The sequence below is a fragment of the Schistocerca gregaria genome, unplaced genomic scaffold (genome assembly GCF_023897955.1).
Source record: "Schistocerca gregaria isolate iqSchGreg1 unplaced genomic scaffold, iqSchGreg1.2 ptg000526l, whole genome shotgun sequence".
Classification (NCBI taxonomy): Eukaryota; Metazoa; Arthropoda; class Insecta; order Orthoptera; family Acrididae; genus Schistocerca; species Schistocerca gregaria.
Window position 1 is genome coordinate 6,729,918 of NW_026061925.1, and position 23,706 is coordinate 6,753,623.

The following is a 23,706-nucleotide window of genomic DNA, read 5'->3' on the forward strand; positions in this document are numbered from 1 at the left end:
TTAAGTCGATTCGATAACAAATGATGAAAACGGACGCATTTCTCTGGTTTTTACTACATATGAACACTTTTCACATTCTCCCGTGCAACCCGGCTGCTATTCCTCTTTTCATGCAGAATCTTAAGGCCCTAGCTCATGTCCATTGCACCAAAGCCAGCTAAAAAGTCAGTAATCGATACCTAATACTTGAATTGTACTACTTCTTACTGGCTATTACATCAACTTAGAAGCTTCATGTGTGTTCTACTATGGTGATTTTAGTGACTCCGCATACCGCAGCACGCGACATAGCTTTGCAGACGATAAATGTAACCGTTTCAGACAGAAGAGCGGCCATTGTGACGATCTGGCTTTAAGTCGATTCGATAACAAATGACGAAAACGGACGGATTTCTCAGGTTTTTACTACATATGAACACTTTTCACATTCTCCCGTGCAACTCGGCTGCTGATCCTCCTTTCATGCAGAATCTGAAAGTCCTAGCTCATGTCCAAGGCATCAATGCCAGCTAAAAAGTCAATAATCGATACCTAATTCTTCAATTGTTCTACTTCTTACTGGCTATTACATCAACTTAGAAGCTTCATCTGGGTTCTACTATGGTGCTTTTAGTGTCTCCGCATACCGAGATACGCGACATAGCTTTGCAGACGATATGTACAGCCGTTTCAGAGAGAAGAGCGGCCAATGTTACGATCTGGCTTTAAGTCGATTCGATAACAAATGATGAAAACGGACGGATTTATCAGGTATTTACTACATATGAACACTTTTCACATTCTCCCTTGCAACTCGGCTGCCAGGCCTCCTTTCATGCAGAATCTCAAGGTAATAGTTCATGTCCAAGGCACCAAAGCCAGCTAAAAAGTCAATAATCGATAACTAAGACTTGAATTATACTACTTCTTACTGGCTATTACATCAACTTAAAAGCTTCATCTATGTTCTACTATGGTGCATTTAGTGTCTCCGCATACCGCAGCACGCGACATAGCTTTGCAGATGATAAGTACAACCTTTTCAGAGAGAAGAGCGGCCAATGTGACGATCTGGCTTTAAGTCGATTCGATATCAAATGAGGAAAACGGACTGATTTCTCAGGTTTTTCCTACATACGAACACTTTTCACATTCTCCCATGCAACTCGGCTGCTACTCCACCTTTCATGCAGATTCTTAAGGCCCTAGCTCATGTCCAAGGCACCAAATCCAGCTAAAAAGTCAGTTATCGATACCTAATACTTGAATTGAACTACTTCTTACAGGCTATTACATCAACTTAGAAGCGTCATCTGTGTTCTACTATGGTGCTTTTAGTGTCTCCGCATACCGCAGCACGCGACATAGCTTTGCAGACGAGGAGAGTTGCCTATGTGACGGGCTTTCTTTAAGTCGATTCGATAACAAATGACGAAAACGGACGGATTTCTCACGTTTGTACTACATATGAACATTTTTCACATTCTCCCGTGCAACTCGGCTGCTAATCCTCCTTTCATGCAGAATCTTAGGGTCCTAGCTCATGTCCAATGCACCAAAGCCAGCTAAAAATCAGTAATCGATACCTAATACTTGAATTGTACTACTTCTTACTGGCTATTACATCAACTTAGAAGCTTCATCTGTGTTCTACTATGGTGATTTTAGTGTCTCCCCATACCGCAGCACGCGATGTAGTTTTGCAGACGATAAGTACAACCGTTTCAGAGAGAAGAGCGGCTAATGTGACGATCTGGTTTTAAGTCGATTCGATTACAAATGACGAAAAGGGATGCATTTCTCAGGTTTATACTACGTATGAACGCTTTTCACATTCTCCCTTGCAACTCGGCTGCTAATCCTCCTTTCATGCAGAATCTGAAAGGCCTATCTCATGTCCAAGGGACCAATGCCAGCTAAAAAGTCAATAATCGATACCTAATAATTGAATTGTACTACTTCTTACTGGCTATTACATCAACTTAGATGCTTCATCTGGGTTCTACTATGGTGCTTTTAGTGTCTCCGCATACCGCAATACGCGACATAGCTTTGTAGACGATATGTACTGCCGTTTCAGAGAGAAGAGCGGCCAATGTTACGATCTGGTTTTAAGTCGATTCGATAACAAATGATGAAAACGGACGCATTTCTCAGGTTTTTACTACATATGGACACTTTTCACATTTTCCCGTGCAACCCGGCTGCTAATCCTCCTTTTATGCAGAATCTTAAGGTCCTAGCTCATGTCCAATGCACCAAAGCCAGCTAAAAAGTCAGTAATCGATACCTAATACTTGAATTGTACTACTTCTTACTGGCTATTACATCAACTTAGAAGCTTCATGTGTGTTCTACTATGGTGATTTTAGTGTCTCCGCATACCACAGCACGCGACATAGCTTTGCAGACAATGAATGTAACCGTTTCAGAGAGAAGAGCGGCCAATGTGACGATCTGGCTTTAAGTCGATTCGATAACAAATGACGAAAACGGACTGATTTCCCAGGTTTTTCCTACATACGAACACTTTTCACATTCTCCCATGACACTCAGTTGCTACTCCTCCTTTCATGCAGATTCTTAATGTCCTAGCTCATGTCCAAGGCACCAAATCCAGCTAAAAAGTCAATAATCGATACCTAAAACTTGAATTGTACTACTTCTTACTGGCTATTACATCAACTTAGAAGCTTCATCTGTGTTCTGCTATGGTGCTTTTAGTGTCTCCGCATACCGCAGCACGAGACAAAGCTTTGCAGACGATAAGTGCAGCTGTTTCAGAGAGAAGAGTTGCCAATGTGACGATCTTTCTTTAAGTCGATTCGATAACAAATGACGAAAACGGACGGATTCCTCACGTTTGTACTACATATGAACACTTTTCACATTCTCCCGTGCAACTCGGCTGCTAATCCTCCATTCATGCAGAATTTTAAGGTCCTAGGTCATTTCCAAGGCACCAAAGCCAGCTAAAAAGTCAATAATCGATACCTAATACTTGAATTGTACTACAACTTACTGACTATTACATCAACTTAGAAGCTTCATCTGTGTTCTACTATGGTGCTTTTAGTGTCTCCGCATACCGCAGCACGCGACATAGCTTTGCAGACGATAAATGTAACCGTTTCTGACAGAAGAGCGGCCAATGTGACGATCTGGCTTTAAGTCGATTGGATAACAAATGACGAATACAGACGGATTTCTCAGGTTTTTAGTACATATGAACACTTTTCACATTCTCCCATGCAACTCGGCTGCTAATCCTCCTTTCATGCAAAATGTGGAAGGCCTAGCCCATGTCCAAGGCACCAATGCCAGCTAAAAAGTCAATAATCGATACTTAATACTTGAATTGTACTACTTCTTACTGGCTATTACATCAACTTAGAAGCTTCATCTGGGTTCTACTATGGTGCTTTTAGTGTCTCCGCATACCGCAATACGCGACATAGCTTTGCAGACGATATGTACAGCCGTTTCAAAGAGAAGAGCGGCCAATGTGACGATCTGGCTTTAAGTCGATTCGATAACAAATGATGAAAACGGACGCATTTCTCAGGTTTTTACTACATATGAACACTTTTCACATTCTCCCGTGCAACCCGGCTGCTATTCATCTTTTCATGCAGAATCTTAAGGTCCTAGCTCATGTCCAAGGCACCAAAGCCTGCTAAAAAGTCAATAATCGATACCGAAATCTTGAATTGTACTACTTCTTACTGGCTATTACATCAACTTAGAAGCTTCATCTGTGTTCTACTATGGTGCTTTTAGTGTCTCCGCATACCGCAGCACGCGACATAGCTTTGCAGACGATAAGTACAACCGTTTCAGAGAGAAGAGTTGCCAATGTGACGATCTGGCTTTAAGTCGATTCGATAACAAATGACGAGCACGGACGGATTTCTCAGGTTTTTACTAAATATGAACACTTTTCACATTCTCCCGTGCAACTCGGCTGCTGATCCTCCTTTCATGCAGAATCTGAAAGTCCTAGCTCATGTCCAAGGCACCAATGCCAGCTAAAAAGTCAATAATCGATACCTAGTTCTTCAATTGTACTACTTCTTACTGGCTATTACATCAACTTAGAAGCTTCATCTGGGTTCTACTATGGTGCTTTTAGTGTCTCCGCATGCCGCAATACGCGACATAGCTTTGCAGACGATATGTACAGCCGTTTCAGAGAGAAGAGCGGCCAATGTTATGATCTGGCTTTAAGTCGATTCGATAACAAATGATGAAAACGGACGGATATATCAGGTATTTACTACATATGAACACTTTCCACATTCTCCCTTGCAACTCGGCTGCCAGTCCTCCTTTCATGCAGAAACTCAAGCTAATCGTTCATGTCCAAGGCACCAAAGCCAGCTAAAAAGTCAATAATCGATAACTAAGACTTGAATTGTACTACTTCTTACTGGCTATTACATCAACTTAAAAGCTTCATCTATGTTCTACTATGGTGGTTTTAGTGTCTCCGCATACCGCAGCACGCGACATAGTTTTGCAGACGATAAGTACAACCGTTTCAGAGAGAAGAGTTGCCAATGTGACAATCTGGCTTTTAGACGATTCGATAACAATTGACGAAAACGGACGGATTTCTCAGGTTTTTACTACATATGAACACTTTTCACATTCTCCCATGCAACTCTGCTGCTAATCCTCATTTCATGCAGAATCTTAAGGTCCTAGCTCATGTCCAATGCACCAAAGCCAGCTAAAAAGTCAGTAATCGATACCTCATACTTGAATTGTACTACTTCTTACGGGCCATTACAGCAACTTAGAAGCTTCATCTGTGTTCTACTATGGTGCTTTTAGTGTCTCCGCATACCGCAGCACGCGACATAGCTTTGCAGACGAGGAGAGTTGCCAATGTGACGATCTTTCTTTAAGTCGATTCGATAACAAATGACGAAAACGGACGGATTTCTCACGTTTGTACTACATATGAACATTTTTCACATTCTCCCGTGCAACTCGGCTGCTAATCCTCCTTTCATGCAGAATCTTAGGGTCCTAGCTCATGTAAAATGCACCAAAGCCAGCTAAAAAGTCAGTAATCGATAAATAATACTTGAATTGTACTACTTCTTACTGGCTATTACATCAACTTAGAAGCTTCATTTATGTTCTACTATGCTGATTTTAGTGTCTCCCCATACCGCAGCACGCGATATAGCTTTGCAGACGATAAGTACAACCGTTTCAGAGAGAAGAGCGGCTAATGTGACGATCAGGTTTTAAGTCGATTCGATTACAAATGACGAAAAGGGATGCATTTCTCTGGTTTATACTACATATGAACACTTTTCACATTCTCCCTTGCAACTCGGCTGCTAATCCTCCTTTCATGCAGAATCAGAAAGGCCTAGCTCATGTCCAAGGCACCAATGCCAGCTAAAAAGTCAATAATCGATACCTAATACTTGAATTGTACTACTTCTTAGTGGCTATTACATCAACTTAGAAGCTTCATCTGGGTTCTACTATGGTGCTTTTAGTGTCTCCACATACCGCAATACGCGACATAGCTTTGCAGACTATATGTACAGCCGTATCAGAGAGAAGAGCGGCTATTGTTACGCTCTGGCTTTATGTCGATTCGATAACAAATGATGAAGTCGGACGCATTTCTCAGGTTTTTACTACATATGAACACTTTTCACATTCTCCCGTGCAACCCGGCTGCTAATCCTCCTTTCATGCAGAATCTTAAGGTCCTAGCTCATGTCCAATGCACCAAAGCCAGCTAAAAAGTCAGTATTCGATACCTAATACTTGAATTGTACTACTTCTTACTGGCTATTACATCAACTTAGAAGCTTCATCTGTGTTCTACTATGGTGATTTTAGTGTCTCCGCATACCGCAGCACGCGACATAGCTTTGCAGACAATAAATGTAACCGCTTCAGACAGAAGAGCGGCCAATGTGACGATCTGGCTTTAAGTCGATTCGCTAACAAATGACGAAAACGGACGGATTTCTCAGGTTTTTACTACATATGAACACATTTCACATTCTCCCGTGCAACTCGGCTGCTGATCCTCCTTTCATGCAGAATCTCAAGGTAATAGTTCATGTCCATGGCACCAAAGCTAGCTAAAAAGTCAGTAATCGATACCTAATACTTGAATTGTACTACTTCTTACTGGCTATTACATCAACTTAGAAGCTTCATGTGTGTTCTACTATGGTGATTTTAGTGTCTCCGCATACCGCAGCACGCGACATAGCTTTGCAGACAATAAATGTAACCGTTTCAGAGAGAAGAGCGGCCAATGTGCCGATCTGGCTTTAAGTCGATTCGATAACAAATGACGAAAACGGACTGATTTCTCAGGTTTTTCCTACATACGAACACTTTTCACATTCTCCCATGACACTCAGCTGCTACACCTCCTTTCATGCAGATTCTTAAGGTCCTAGCTCATGTCCAAGGCACCAAATCCAGCTAAAAAGTCAATAATCGATACCTAAAACTTGAATTGTACTACTTCTTACTGGCTATTACATCAACTTAGACGCTTCATCTTTGTTCTACTATGGTGCTTTTAGTGTCTCCGCATACCGCAGCACGCGACAAAGCTTTGCAGACGATAAGTACAGCTGTTTCAGAGAGAAGAGTTGCCAATATGACGATCTTTCTTTAAGTCGATTCGATAACAAATGACGAAAACGGACGGATTTCTCAGGTTTTTACTACATATGAACACTTTTCACATTCTCCCATGCAACTCGGCTGCTAATCCTCCTTTCATGCAGAATCTTAAGGTCCTAGCTCATGTCCAATGCACCAAAGCCAGCTAAAAAGTCAGTAATCGATACCTAATACTTGAATTGTACTACTTCTTACTGGCTATTACATCAACTTAGAAGCTTCATCTGTGTTCTACTATGGTGATTTTAGTGTCTCCGCATACCGCAGCACGCGACGTAGCTTTGCAGACGATAGGTACAACCGTTTCAGAGAGAAGAGACACCAATGAAGAGTAAAAAGTCAATAATCGATACCTGAAAATGAATTGTACTACTTCTTAGTGGCTATTACATCAACTTAGAAGCGTCATCTGTGTTCTACTATGGTTATTTTAGTGTCTCCGCATACAGCAGCACGCGACATAGGTATGCAGACGATAAATGTAATCGTTTCAGACAGAAGATTGTCCAATGTGACTATGTGGCTTTAAGTCGATTCGATAAAAAATGACGAAAACGGACTGATTTCTCAAGTTTTTCCTACATACGAACACTTTTCACATTCTAACTTGCAACTCAGCTGCTACTCCTCCTTTCATGCAGATTCTTAAGGTCCTAGCTCATGTCCAAGGCATCAAATCCAGCTAAAAAGTCAATAATCGATACCTAATACTTGAATTGTACTACTTCTTACTGGCTATTACATCAACTTAGAAGCTTCATCTATGTTCTACTATGGTGCTTTTAGTGTCTCCGCATACCGCAGCACGCGACATAGCTTTCCAGACTGTAAATGTAACCGTTTCAGACAGAAGAGCGGCCAATGTGACGATCTGGCTTTAAGTCGATTCGATAACAAATGACGAATACAGACGGATTTCTCAGGTTTTTACTACATATGAACACTTTTCACATTCTCCCATGCAACTCGGCTCCTATTCCTCCTTCCATACAGAATCTTAAGGTCCTAGCTCATGTCCAAGGCACCAAAGCCAGCTAAAAAGTCAATATTCGATACCGAAATCTTGAATTGTACTACTTCTTACTGGCTATTACATCAACTTAGAAGCTTCATATGGGTTATACTATGGTGCATTTAGTGTCTCCGCATACCGCAGCACGCGACATAGCTTTGCAGATGATAAGTACAACCGCTTCAGAGAGAAGAGCGGCCAATGTGACGATCTGGCTTTAAGTCGATTCGATAACAAATGACGAAAACGGACTGATTTCTCAGGTTTTTCCTACATACGAACACTTTTCACAGTCTCCCATGCAAATCGGCTGCTACTCCTCCTTTCATGCAGATTCTTAAGGTCCTAGCTCATGTCCAAGGCACCAAAGCCAGCTAAAAAGTCAGTAATCGATAACTAAAATTTGAATTGTACTACTTCTTACTGGCTATTACATCAACTTAGAAGATTCATCTGGGTTCTACTATGGTGCTTTTAGTGTCTCCGCATACCGCAGCACGCGACATAGCTTTGCAGACGAGGAGAGTTGCCAATGTGACGATCTTTGTTTAAGTCGATTCGATAACAAATGATGAAAACGGACGGATTTCTCACGTTTGTACTACATATGAACACTTTTCACATTCTCCCGTGCAACTCGGCTGCTAATCCTCCTTTCATGCAGAATCTTAGGGTCCTAGCTCATGTCCAATGCACCAAAGCCAGCTAAAAAGACAGTAATCGATACCTAATACTTGAATTGTACTACTTCTTACTGACTATTACATCAACTTAGAAGCTTCATCTGTGTTCTACTATGGTGCTTTTAGTGTCTCCGCATACCGCAGCACGCGACATAGCTTTGCAGACGATAAGTACAACCGTTTCGGAGAGAAGAGCGGCCAATGTTACGATCTGGCTTTAAGTCGATTCGATAACAAATGATGAAAACGGACGCATTTCTCAGGTTTTTACTACATATGAACACTTTTCACATTCTCCCGTGCAACCCGGCGCTATTGCTCTTTTCATGCAGAATCTTAAGGTCCTAGCTCATGTCCAAGGCACCAAAGCCAGCTAAAAAGTCAATAATCGATACCGAAAACTTGAATTGTACTACTTCTTACAGGCTATTACATCAACTTAGAAGCTTCATCTGTGTTCTACTATGGTGCTTTTAGTGTCTTCGCATACCGCAGCACGCGACATAGCTTTGCAGACGATAAATGTAACCGTTTCAGACAGAAGTGCGGCCAATGTGACGATCTGGCTTTAAGTCGATTCGATAACGAATGACGAAAACGGACGGATTTCTCAGGTTTTAACTACATATGAACACTTTTCACATTCTCCCGTGCAACTCGGCTGCTAATCCTCCTTTCATGCAGAATCCGAAAGGCCTAGCTCATGTCCAAGGCACCACTGCCAGCTAAAAAGTCAATAATCGATACTTAATACTTGAATTGTACTACTTCTTACTGGCTATTACATCAACTTAGAAGCTTCATCTGGATTCTACTATGGTGCTTTTAGTGTCTCCGCATACCGCAATACGCGACATAGCTTTGCAGACGATATGTACAGCCGTTTCAAAGAGAAGAGCGGCCAATGTTACGATCTGGCTTTAAGTCGATTCGATAACAAATGAAGAAAACGGACGCATTTCTCAGGTTTTTACTACATATGAACACTTTTCACATTCTCCCGTGCAACCCGGCTGACTGTCCTCCTTTCATGCAGAATCTCAAGGTAATAGTTCATGTCCAAGGCACCAAAGCCAGCTAAAAAGTCAATAATCGATAACTAAGACTTGAATTTTACTACTTCTTACTGGCTATTACATCAACTTAAAAGCTTCATCTATGTTCTACTATGGTGCTTTTAGTGTCTCCGCATACCGCAGCACGCGACATAGCTTTGCAGATGATAAGTACAACCTTTTTAGAGAGAAGAGCGGCCAATGTGACGATCTGGCTTTAAGTCGATTCGATATCAAATGACGAAAACGGACTGATTTCTAAGGTTTTTCCTACATACGAACACTTTTCACATTCTCCCATGCAACTCGGCTGCTACTCCACCTTTCATGCAGGTTCTTAAGGTCCTAACTCATGTCCAAGGCACCAAATCCAGCTAAAAAGTCAATAATCGATACCTAACACTTGAATTGTACTACTTCTTACTGGCTATTACATCAACTTAGAAGCTTCATATTTGTTCTACTATGGTGCTTTTAGTGTCTCCGCATACCGCAGCACGCGACAAAGCTTTGCAGACGATAAGTACAGCTGTTTCAGAGAGAAGAGATGCCAATGTGACGATCTTTCTTAAGTCGATTCGATAACAAATGACGAAAACGGACGAATTTCTCAGGTTTTTACTACATATGAACACTTTTCATCTTGTCCCGTGCAACTCGGCTGCTAATCCTCCTTTCATGCAGAATATGAAGGTCCTTGCACATGTCCAAGGCACCAATGCCAGCTAAAAAGTCAATAATCGATACCGAAATCTTGAATTGTACTACTTCTTACTGGCTATTGCAACAACTTAGAAGCTTCATCTGGATTCTACTATGGTGCTTTTAGTATCTCCGCATACCTCAATACGCGACATAGCTTTGCAGACGATAAGTACAGTCGTTTGAGAGAGAAGAGTGGCCAATGTTACGATCTGGCTTTAAGTCGATTCGATAACAAATGATGAAAACGGACGGATTTATCAGGTATTTACTACATATGAACACTTTCCACATTCTCCCATGCAACTCGGCTGCTACTCCTCCTTTCATGCAGATTCTCAAGGTCCTAGCTCATGTCCAAGGCACCAAAGCCAGCTAAAAAGTCAATAATCGATACCTAAAACTTGAATTGTACTACTTCTTACTGGCTATTACATCAACTTAGAAGCTTCATCTTTGTTCTACTGTGGTGCTTTAAGTGTCTCCGCATACCGCAGTACGCGACATAGCTTTGCAGACGATAAGTACAGCTGTTTCAGAGAGAATAGTTGCCAATGAGACGATCTTTCTTTAAGTCGATTCGATAACAAATGACTAAAACGGACGGATTTCTCAGGTTTTTACTACATATGAACACTTTTCACATTCTCCCATGCAACCCGGCTGCTAATCCTCCTTTCATGCAGAATCTTAGGGTCCTAGCTCATGTCCAATGCAGCAAAGCCAACTAAAAAGTCAATAATCGATACCGAAAACTTGAATTGTACTACTTCTTACAGGCTATTACATCAACTTAGAAGCTTCATCTGTGTTCTACTATGGTGCTTTTAGTGTCTTCGCATACCGCAGCACGCGACATAGCTTTGCAGACGATAAATGTAACCGTTTCAGACAGAAGTGCGGCCAATGTGACGATCTGGCTTTAAGTCGATTCGATAACGAATGACGAAAACGGACGGATTTCTCAGGTTTTAACTACATATGAACACTTTTCACATTCTCCCGTGCAACTCGGCTGCTAATCCTCCTTTCATGCAGAATCCGAAAGGCCTAGCTCATGTCCAAGGCACCACTGCCAGCTAAAAAGTCAATAATCGATACTTAATACTTGAATTGTACTACTTCTTACTGGCTATTACATCAACTTAGAAGCTTCATCTGGGTTCTACTATGGTGCTTTTAGTGTCTCCGCATACCGCAATACGCGACATAGCTTTGCAGACGATATGTACAGCCGTTTCAAAGAGAAGAGCGGCCAATGTTACGATCTGGCTTTAAGTCGATTCGATAACAAATGAAGAAAACGGACGCATTTCTCAGGTTTTTACTACATATGAACACTTTTCACATTCTCCCGTGCAACCCGGCTGACTGTCCTCCTTTCATGCAGAATCTCAAGGTAATAGTTCATGTCCAAGGCACCAAAGCCAGCTAAAAAGTCAATAATCGATAACTAAGACTTGAATTGTACTACTTCTTACTGGCTATTACATCAACTTAAAAGCTTCATCTATGTTCTACTATGGTGCTTTTAGTGTCTCCGCATACCGCAGCACGCGACATAGCTTTGCAGATGATAAGTACAACCTTTTTAGAGAGAAGAGCGGCCAATGTGACGATCTGGCTTTAAGTCGATTCGATATCAAATGACGAAAACGGACTGATTTCTAAGGTTTTTCCTACATACGAACACTTTTCACATTCTCCCATGCAACTCGGCTGCTACTCCACCTTTCATGCAGGTACTTAAGGTCCTAACTCATGTCCAAGGCACCAAATCCAGCTAAAAAGTCAATAATCGATACCTAACACTTGAATTGTACTACTTCTTACTGGCTATTACATCAACTTAGAAGCTTCATATTTGTTCTACTATGGTGCTTTTAGTGTCTCCGCATACCGCAGCACGCGACAAAGCTTTGCAGACGATAAGTACATCTGTTTCAGAGAGAAGAGATGCCAATGTGACGATCTTTCTTAAGTCGATTCGATAACAAATGACGAAAACTGACGAATTTCTCAGGTTTTTACTACATATGAACACTTTTCATCTTGTCCCGTGCAACTCGGCTGCTAATCCTCCTTTCATGCAGAATATGAAGGTCCTAGCACATGTCCAAGGCACCAATGCCAGCTAAAAAGTCAATAATCGATACCGAAATCTTGAATTGTACTACTTTTTACTGGCTATTGCAACAACTTAGAAGCTTCATCTGGATTCTACTATGGTGCTTTTAGTATCTCCGCATACCTCAATACGCGACATAGCTTTGCAGACGATATGTACAGTCGTTTGAGAGAGAAGAGTGGCCAATGTTACGATCTGGCTTTAAGTCGATTCGATAACAAATGATGAAAACGGACGGATTTATCAGGTATTTACTACATATGAACACTTTCCACATTCTCCCATGCAACTCGGCTGCTACTCCTCCTTTCATGCAGATTCTCAAGGTCCTAGCTCATGTCCAAGACACCAAAGCCAGCTAAAAAGTCAATAATCGATACCTAAAACTTGAATTGTACTACTTCTTACTGGCTATTACATCAACTTAGAAGCTTCATCTTTGTTCTACTGTGGTGCTTTAAGTGTCTCCGCATACCGCAGTACGCGACATAGCTTTGCAGACGATAAGTACAGCTGTTTCAGAGAGAAGAGTTGCCAATGAGACGATCTTTCTTTAAGTCGATTCGATAACAAATGACTAAAACGGACGGATTTCTCAGGTTTTTACTACATATGAACACTTTTCACATTCTCCCATGCAACCCGGCTGCTAATCCTCCTTTCATGCAGAATCTTAGGGTCCTAGCTCATGTCCAATGCAGCAAAGCCAGCTAAAAAGTCAGTAATCGATACCTAATACTTGAATTGTACTACTTCGTACTGGCTATTTCGTCAACTTAGAAGCTTCATGTGTGTTCTACTATGGTGATTTTAGTGTCTCCGCATACCGCAGCACGCGACATAGCTTTGCAGACGCTATGTACAACCGTTTCAGAGAGAAGAGGCACCAATGAAGAGTAAAAAGTCAATAATCGATACCTGAAAATTGAATTGTACTACTTCTTACTGGCTATTACATCAACTTAGAAGCTTCATCTTTGTTCTACTGTGGTGCTTTAAGTGTCTCCGCATACCGCAGTACGCGACATAGCTTTGCAGATGATAAGTACAACCGTTTCAGAGAGAAGAGCGGCCAATGTGACGATCTGGCTTTAAGTCGATTCGATAACAAATGACGAAAACGGACTGATTTCTCAGGTTTTTCTTACATACGAACACTTTTCACATTCTCCCATGCAAATAGGCTGCTACTCCTCCTTTCATGCAGATTCTTAAGGTCCTAGCTCATGTCCAAGGCACCAAAGCCAGCTAAAAAGTCAGTAATCGATACCTAAAATTTGAATTGTACTACTTCTTACTGGCTATTACATCAACTTAGAAGCTTCATCTTTGTTCTACTATGGTGCTTTTAGTGTCTCCGCATACCGCAGCACGCGACAAAGATTTGCAGACGATAAGTACAGCTGTTTCAGAGAGAAGAGTTGCCAATGTGACGATCTTTCTTTAAGTCGATTCGATAACAAATGATGAAAACGGACGGAATTATCAGGTATTTACTACATGTGAACACTTTTCACATTCTCCCTTGCAACTTGGCTGCCAGTCCTCCTTTCATGCAGAATCTGAAGGTAATAGTTCATGTCCAAGGCACCAAAGCCAGCTAAAAAGTCAATAATCGATAACTAACACTTGAATTGTACTACTTCTTACTGGCTATTGCTTCAAATTAAAAGCTTCATCTATGTTCTACAACGGTGCTTTTAGTGTCTCCGCATACCGCAGCACGCGACATAGCTTTGCAGATGGTAAGTACAACCGTTTCAGAGAGAAGAGCGGCCAATGTGACGATCTGGCTTTAAGTCGATTCGATAACAAATGACGAAAACGGACTGATTTCTCAGGTTTTTCCTACATACGAACACTTTTCACATTCTCCCATGCAAACGGCTGCTACTCCTCCTTTCATGCAGATTCTTAAGGTCCTAGCTCATGTCCAAGGCACCAAAGCCAGCTAAAAAGTCAGTAATCGATACCTAATACTTGAATTGTACTACTTCTTACTGGCTATTACATCAACTTAGAAGCTTCATCTGTGTTCTACTATGGTGATTTTAGTGTCTCCGCATACCGCAGCACGCGACATAGCTTTGCAGACGATAAGTACCACCGTTTCAGAGAGAAGAACGGCTAATGTGACGATCTGGTTTTAAGTCGATTCGATTACAAATGGCGAAAAGGGATGCATTTCTCAGGTATATAATACATATGAACACTTTTCACATTCTCCCTTGCAACTCGGCTGCTAATCCTCTTTTCATGCAGAATCTTAAGATCCTAGCTCATGTCCAAGGCGCCAAAGCCAGCTAAAAAGTAAATAATCGATACCTAATACTTGAATTGTACTTCTTCTTACTGGCTATTACATCAACTTAGAAGCTTCATCTGGGTTCTACTATGGTGCTTTTAGTGTCTCCGCATACCGCAATACGCGACATAGCTTTGCTGACTATATGTTCAGCCGTTTCAAAGAGAAGAGCGGCCAATGTTACGATCTGGCTTTAAGTCGATTCGATATCAAATGACGAAAACGGACTGATTTCTAAGGTTTTTCCTACATAGGAACACTTTTCACATTCTCCCATGCAACTCGGCTGCTACTCCACCTTTCATGCAGATTCTTAAGGTCCTAGCTCATGTCCAAGGCACCAAATCCAGCTAAAAAGTCAATAATCGATAACTAACACTTGAATTGTACTACTTCTTACTGGCTATTACATCAACTTAAAAGCTTCATCTATGTTCTACTATGGTGCTTTTAGTGTCTCCGCATACCGCAGCACGCGACATAGCTTTGCAGATGATAAGTACAACCTTTTCAGAGAGAAGAGCGGCCAATGTGACGATCTGGCTTTAAGTCGATTCGATATCGAATGACGAAAACGGACTGATTTCTAAGGTTTTTCCTACATACGAACACTTTTCACATTTCCAATGCAACTTGGCTGCTACTCCACCTTTCATGCAGATTCTTAAGGTCCTAGCTCATGTCCAAAGCACCAAATCCAGCTAAAAAGTCAATAATCGATAACTAACACTTGAATTGTACTACTTCTTACTGGCTATTACATCAACTTAGAAGCTTCATCTTTGTTCTACTATGGTGCTTTTAGTGTCTCCGCATACCGCAGCACGCGACAAAGCCTTGCAGACGATAAGTACAGCTGTTTCAGAGAGAAGAGATGCCAATGTGACGATCTTTCTTAAGTCGATTCGATAACAAATGACGAAAACGGACGGATTTCTCAGGTTTTTACTACATATGAACACTTTTCACATTCTCCCGTGCAACTCGGCTGCTAATCCTCCTTTCATGCAGAATCTGAAAGGCCTAGCTCATGTCCAAGGCACCACTGCCAGCTAAAAAGTCAATAATCGATACTTAATACTTGAATTGTACTACTTCTTACTGGCTATTACATCAACTTAGAAGCTTCATCTATGTTCTACTATGGTGCTTTTAGTGTCTCCGCATACCGCAATACGCGACATAGCTTTGCAGACGATATGTACAGCCGTTACAGAGAGAAGAGCGGCCAATGTTACGATCTGGCTTTAAGTCGAATCGATAACAAATGATGAAAACGGACAATTTTATCAGGTATTTACTACATATGAACACTTTTCACATTCTCCCTTGCATCTCGGCTGCCAGTCCTCCTTTCATGCAGAATCTCAGGGTAATAGTTCATGTCCAAGGCACCAAAGCCAGCTAAAAAGTCAATAATCGATAACTAAGACTTGAATTGTACTACTTCTTACTGGCTATTACATCAACTTAAAAGCTTCATCTATGTTCTACTATGGTACTTTTAGTGTCTCCGCATACCGCAGCACGCGACATAGCTTTGCAGATGATAAGTACAACCTTTTCAGAGAGAAGAGCGGCCAATGTGACGATCTGGCTTTAAGTCGATTCGATATCAAATGACGAAAACGGACTGATATCTTAGGTTTTTCCTACATACGAACACTTTTCACATTCTCCCATGCAACTCGGCTGCTACTCCACCTTTCATGCAGATTCTTAAGGTCCTAGCTCATGTCCAAGGCACCAAATCCAGCTAAAAAGGCAATAATCGATAACTAACACTTGAATTGTACTACTTCTTACTGGCTATTACATCAACTTAGAAGCTTCATCTTTGTTCTACTATGGTGCTTTTAGTGTCTCCGCATACCGCAGCACGCGACAAAGCCTTGCAGACGATAAGTACAGCTGTTTCAGAGAGAAGAGATGCCAATGTGACGATCTTTCTTAAGTCGATTCGATAACAAATGACGAAAACGGACGGATTTCTCAGGTTTTTACTACATATGAACACTTTTCACATTCTCCCGTGCAACTCGGCTGCTAATCCTCCTTTCATGCAGAATCTGAAAGGCCTAGCTCATGTCCAAGGCACCACTGCCAGCTAAAAAGTCAATAATCGATACTTAATACTTGAATTTTACTACTTCTTACTGGCTATTACATCAACTTAGAAGCTTCATCTATGTTCTACTATGGTGCTTTTAGTGTCTCCGCATACCGCAATACGCGACATAGCTTTGCAGACGATATGTACAGCCGTTACAGAGAGAAGAGCGGCCAATGTTACGATCTGGGTTTAAGTCGAATCGATAACAAATGATGAAAACGGACAATTTTATCAGGTATTTACTACATATGAACACTTTTCACATTCTCCCTTGCAACTCGGCTGCTAATCCTCCTTTCATGCAGAATCTGAAAGGCCTAGCTCATGTCCAAGGCACCAATGCCAGCTAAAAAGTCAATAATCGATACCTAATACTTGAATTGTACTACTTCTTACTGGCTATTACATCAACTTAGAAGCTTCATCTGGGTTCTACTATGGTGCTTTTAGTGTCTCCGCATGCCGCAATACGCGACACAGCTTTGCAGACGATATGTACAGCCGTTTGAGAGAGAAGAGCGGCCAATGTTACGATCTGGCTTTAAGTCGATTCGATAACAAATGATGAAAACGGACGCATTTCTCAGGTTTTTACTACATATGAACACTTTTCACATTCTCCCGTGCAACCCGGCTGCTATTCCTCCTTTCATGCAGAATCTTAAGGTCCTAGCTCATGTCCAATGCACCAAAGCCAGCTAATAAGTCAGTAATCGATACCTAATGCTTGAATTGTACTACTTCTTACTGGCTATTACATCAACTTAGAAGCTTCATGTGTGTTCTATTATGGTGATTTTAGTGTCTCCGCATACCGCAGCACGCGACATAGCTTTGCAGACAATAAATGTAACCGCGTCAGACAGAAGAGCGGCCAATGTGACGATCTGGCTTTAAGTCGATTCGATAACAAATGACGAAAACGGACGGATTTCTCAGGTTTTTACTACATATAAACACTTTTCACATTCTCCCGTGTAACTCGGCTGCTGATCCTCCTTTCATGCAGAATCTCAAGGTAATAGTTCATGTCCAAGGCACCAAAGCCAGCTAAAAAGTCAATAATCGATAACTAAAACTTGAATTGTACTACATCTTACTGGCTATTACGTCAACTTAAAAGCATCATCTATGTTCTACTACGATGCTTTTAGTATCTCCGCATACCGCAGCACGCGACATAGCTTTGCAGACAATAAATGTAACCGTTTCAGACAGAAGAGGGGAAAATGTGACGATAAGCTTTAAGTCGATTCGATAACAAATGACGAAAACGGACGGATTTCTCAGGTTTTTACTACATATGAACACTTTTCACATTCTCCCGTGCAACCCGGCTGCTAATCCTCCTTTCATGCAGAATCTTAAGGTCCTAGATCATGTCCAATGCACCAAAGCCAGCTAAAAAGTCAGTAATCGATACCTAATACTTGATTTGTACTACTTCTTACTCGCTATTACATCAACTTAGAAGCTTCATGTGTGTTCTACTATGGTGATTTTAGTGTCTCCGCATACCGCAGCACGCGACATAGCTTTGCAGACAATAAATGTAACCGTTTCAGAGAGAAGAGCGGCCAATTTGACGATCTGGCTTTAAGTCGATTCGATAACAAATGACGAAAACGGACTGATTTCTCAGGTTTTTCCTACATACGAACACTTTTCACATTCTCCCATGACACTCAGCTGCTACTCCTCCTTTCATGCAGATTCTTAAGGTCCTAGCTCATGTTCAAGGCACCAAATCCAGCTAAAAAGTCAATAATCGATACCTAAAACTTGAATTGTACTACTTCTTACTGGCTATTACATCAACTTAGAAGCTTCATCTTTGTTCTACTATGGTGCTTTTAGTGTCTCCGCATACCGCAGCACGCGACAAAGCTTTGCAGACGATAAGTACAGCTGTTTCAGAGAGAAGAGTTGCCAATGTGACGATGTTTCTTTAAGTCGATTCGATAACAAATGACGAAAACGGACGGATTTCTCAGGTTTTTACTACATATGAACACTTATCACATTCACCCATGCAACTCGGCTGCTAATCCTCCTTTCATGCAGAATCTTAAGGTCCTAGCTCATGTCCAATGCACCAAAGCCAGCTAAAAAGTCAGTAATCGATACCTAATACTTGAATTGTACTACTTCTTACTGGCTATTACATCAACTTAGAAGCTTCATCTGTGTTCTACTATGGTGATTTTAGTGTCTCCGCATACCGCAGCACGCGACGTAGCTTTGCAGACGATAAGTACAACCGTTTCAGAGAGAAGAGGCACCAATGAAGAGTAAAAAGTCAATAATCGATACCTGAAAATTGAATTGTACTACTTCTTACTGGCTATTACATCAACTTAGAAGCTTCATCTGTGTTCTACTATGGTTATTTTAGTGTCTCCGCATACAGCAGCACGCGACATAGGTTTGCAGACGATAAATGTAATCGTTTCAGACAGAATATTGTCCAATGTGACTATGTGGCTTTAAGTCGATTGGATAACAAATGACGAAAACGGACTGATTTCACAGGTTTTTCCTACATACGAACACTTTTCACATTCTCCCTTGCACCTCAGCTGCTACTCCTCCTTTCATGCAGATTCTTAAGGTCCTAGCTCTTGTTCAAGGCACCAAATCCAGCTAAAAAGTCAATAATCGATACCTAAAACTTGAATTGTACTACTTCTTACTGGCTATTACATCAACTTAGAAGCTTCATCTTTGTTCTACTATGGTGCTTTTAGTGTCTCCGCATACCGCAGCACGCGACATAGCTTTGCAGACGAGGAGAGTTGCCAATGTGACGATCTTTGTTTAAGTCGATTCGATAAGAAATGACGAAAACGGACGGATTTCTCACGTTTGTACTACATATGAACACTTTTCACATTCTCCCGTGCAACTCGGCTGCTAATCCTCCTTTCATGCAGAATCTTAGGGTCCTAGCTCATGTCCAATGCACCAAAGCCAGCTAAAAAGACAGTAATCGATACCTAATACTTGAATTGTACTACTTCTTACTGGCTATTACATCAACTTAGAAGCTTCATCTGTGTTCTACTATGGTGATTTTAGTGTCTCCACATACCGCAGCACGCGACATAACTTTCCAGACTATAAATGTAACCGTTTCAGACAGAAGAGCGGCCAATGTGACGATCTGGCTTTAAGTCGATTCGATAAGAAATGACGAAAACGGACGCATTTCTCAGGTTTTTACTACATATGAACACTTTTCACATTCTCCCATGCAACTCGGCTGCTAATCCTCCTTTCATGCAGAATCTTAAGGTCCTAGCTCATGTCCAATGCACCAAAGCCAGCTAAAAAGTCAGTAATCGATACCTAATACTTGAATTGTGCTACTTCTTACAGGCTATTACATCAACTTAGAAGCTTCATCTGTGTTCTACTATGGTGCTTTTAGTGTCTCCGCATACCGCAGCACGCGACATAGCTTTGCAGACAATAAATGTAACCGTTTCAGAGAGAAGAGCGGCCAATGTGACGATCTGGCTTTAAGTCGATTCGATAACAAATGACGAAAACGGACTGATTTCTCAGGTTTTTCCTACATACGAACACTTTTCACATTCTCCCATGACACTCAGCTGCTACTCCTCCTTTCATGCACATTCTTAAGGTCCTAGCCCATGTCCAAGGCACCAAATCCAGCTAAAAAGTCAAAAATCGATACCTAAAACTTGAATTGTACTACTTCTTACTGGCTATTACATCAACTTAGAAGCTTCATGTTTGTTCTACTATGGTGCTTTTAGTGTCTCCGCATACCGCAGCACGCGACAAAGCTTTTCAGACGATAAGTACAGCTGTTTCAGAGAGAAGAGATGCCAATGTGACGATCTGTCTTAAGTCGATTCGATAACAAATGACGAAAACGGACGGATTTCTCAGGTTTTTACTACATATGAACACTTTTCACATTCTCCCATGCAACTCGGCTGCTAATCCTCCTTTCATGCAGAATCTTAAGGTCCTAGCTCATGTCCAATGCACCAAAGCCAGCTAAAAAGTCAGTAATCGATACCTAATACTTGAATTGTGCTACTTCTTACAGGCTATTACATCAACTGAGAAGCTTCATCTGTGTTCTACTATGGTGCTTTTAGTGTCTCCGCATACCGCAGCACGCGACATAGCTTTGCAGACAATAAATGTAACCGTTTCAGAGAGAAGAGCGGCCAATGTGACGATCTGGCTTTAAGTCGATTCGATAACAAATGACGAAAACGGACTGATTTCTAAAGTTTTTCCTACATACGAACACTTTTCACATTCTCCCATGACACTCAGCTGCTACTCCTCCTTTCATGCAGATTCTTAAGGTCCTAGCTCATGTCCAAGGCACCTAATCCAGCTAAAAAGTCAATAATCGATACCTAATACTTGAATTGTACTACTTCTTACTGGCTATTACATCAACTTAGAAGCTTCATGTGTGTTCTACTATGGTGATTTTAGTGTCTCCGCATACCGCAATACGCGACATAGCTTTGCAGACGATATGTAGAGTCGTTTGAGAGAGAAGAGTGGCCAATGTTACGATTTGGCTTTAAATCGATTCGATAACAAATGATGAAAACGGACCGATTTATCAGGTATTTGCTACATATGAACACTTTCCACATTCTCCCATGCAACACGGCTGCTACTCCTCCTTTCATGCAGATTCTCAAGGTCCTAGCTCATGTCCAAGGCACCAAAGCCAGCTAAAAAGTCAATAATCGATACTTAAAACTTGAATTGTACTACTTATTACTGGCTATTACATCAACTAAGAAGCTTCATCATTGTTCTACTATGGTGCTTTTAGTGTCTCCGCATACCGCAGTACGCGACATAGCTTTGCAGACGATAAGTACAGCTGTTTCAGAGAGAAGAGTTGCCAATATGACGATCTTCCTTTAAGTTGATTCGATAACAAATGACTAAAACGGACGGACTTCTCAGGTTTTTACTACATATGAACACTTTTCACATTCTCCCGTGCAACTCGGCTGCTAATCCGCCTTTCATGCAGAATCTGAAGGTCCTATCTCATGTCCAATGCACCAAAGCCAGCTAAAAATTCAGTAATCGACACCTAATACTTGAATTGTACTACTTCTTACTGGCTATTATATCAACTTATAAGCTTCATCTTTGCTCTACTATGGTGCTTTTAGTGTCTCCGCATACCGCAGCACGCGACAAAGCTTTGCAGACGATAAGTACAGCTGTTTCAGAGAGAAGAGTTGCCAATGTGACGTTGTGGCTTTAAGTCGATTCGATAACAAATGACGAAAACGGACGGATTTCTCAGGTTTTTACTACATATGAACACTTTTCACATTCTCCCTTGGAACTCGGCTGCCGGTCCTCCTTTCATGCAGAATCTTAGCGTCCTAGCTCATGTCCAATGCACCAAAGCCAGCTAAAAAGTCAGTAATCGATACCTAATACTTGAATTGTACTACTTCTTACTGGCTATTACATCAACTTAGAAGCTTCATCTATGTTCTACTATGGTGATTTTAGTGTCTCCGCATACCGCAGCACGCGACATAGCTTTGCAGACGATAAGTACAACCGTTTCAGAGAGAAGAGGCACCAATGAAGAGTAAAAAGTCAATAATCGATACCTGAAAATTGAATTGTACTACTTCTTACTGGCTATTACATCAACTTAGAAGCGTCATCTGTGTTCTACTATGGTTATTTTAGTGTCTCCGCATACAGCAGCACGCGACATAGGTATGCAGACGATAAATGTAACCGTTTCAGACAGAAGAGCGGCCAATGTGACTATCTGGCTCTAAGTCGATTCGATAACAAATGACGAAAACGGACGGATTTCTCACGTTTGTACTACATATGAACACTTTTCACTTTCTCCCGTGCAACTCGGCTGCTAATCCTCCTTTCATGCAGAATCTGAAAGTCCTAGCTCATGTCCAATGCACCAAAGCCAGCTAAAAAGTCAGTAATCGATACGTAATACTTCAATTGTACTACTTCTTACTGGCTATTACATCGACTTAGAAGCTTTCATCTCTGTTCTGCTATGGTGCTATTAGTGTCTCCGCATACCGCAGCACGCGACATAGCTTTGCAGACGATAAGTACAGCTGTTTCAGAGAGAAGAGTTGCCAATGTGACGATCATTCTTTAAGTCGATTCGATAACAAATGACTAAAACGGACGGATTTCTCAGGTTTTTACTACATATGAACACTTTTCACATTCTCCCGTGCAACTCGGCTGCTGATCCTCCTATCATGCAGAATCTGAAATTCCTAGCTCATGTCCAAGGCACCAATGCCAGCTAAAAAGTCAATAATCGATACCTAATACTTGAAGTGTACGTCTTCTTACTGGCTATTACATGAACTTAGAAGCTTCATCTGTGTTCTACTATGGTGCTTTTAGTGTCTCCGCATACCGCAGCACGCGACATAGCTTTGCAGATGATAAATGTAACCGTTTCAGACAGAAGAGCGGCCAATGTGACGATCTGGCTTTAAGTCGATTCGATAACAAATGACGAAAACGGACGGATTTCTCAGGTTTGTACTACATTTGAACACTTTTCACATTCTCCCGTGCAACTCGGCTGCTGATTCTCCTTTCATGCAGAATCTGAAAGTCCTAGCTCATGTCCAAGGCACCAATGCCAGCTAAAAAGTCAATAATCGATACCTAATACTTGAATTGTACTACTTCTTACTGGCTATTACATCAACTTAAAAGCTTCATCTGTGTTCTACTATGGTGCTTTTAGTGTCTCCGCATACCGCAATACGCGACATAGTTTTGCAGACGATATGTACAGCCGTTTCAGAGAGAAGAGCGGCCAATGTTACGATCTGGCTTTAATTCGATTCGATAACAAATGATGAATACAGACGGATTTCTCAGGTATTTACTACATATAAACACTTTTCACATTCTCCCGTGCAACTCGGCTGCCAGTCCTCCTTTCATACAGAATCTCAAGGTAATAGTTCATGTCCAAGGCACCAAAGCCAGCTAAAAAGTCAATAATCGA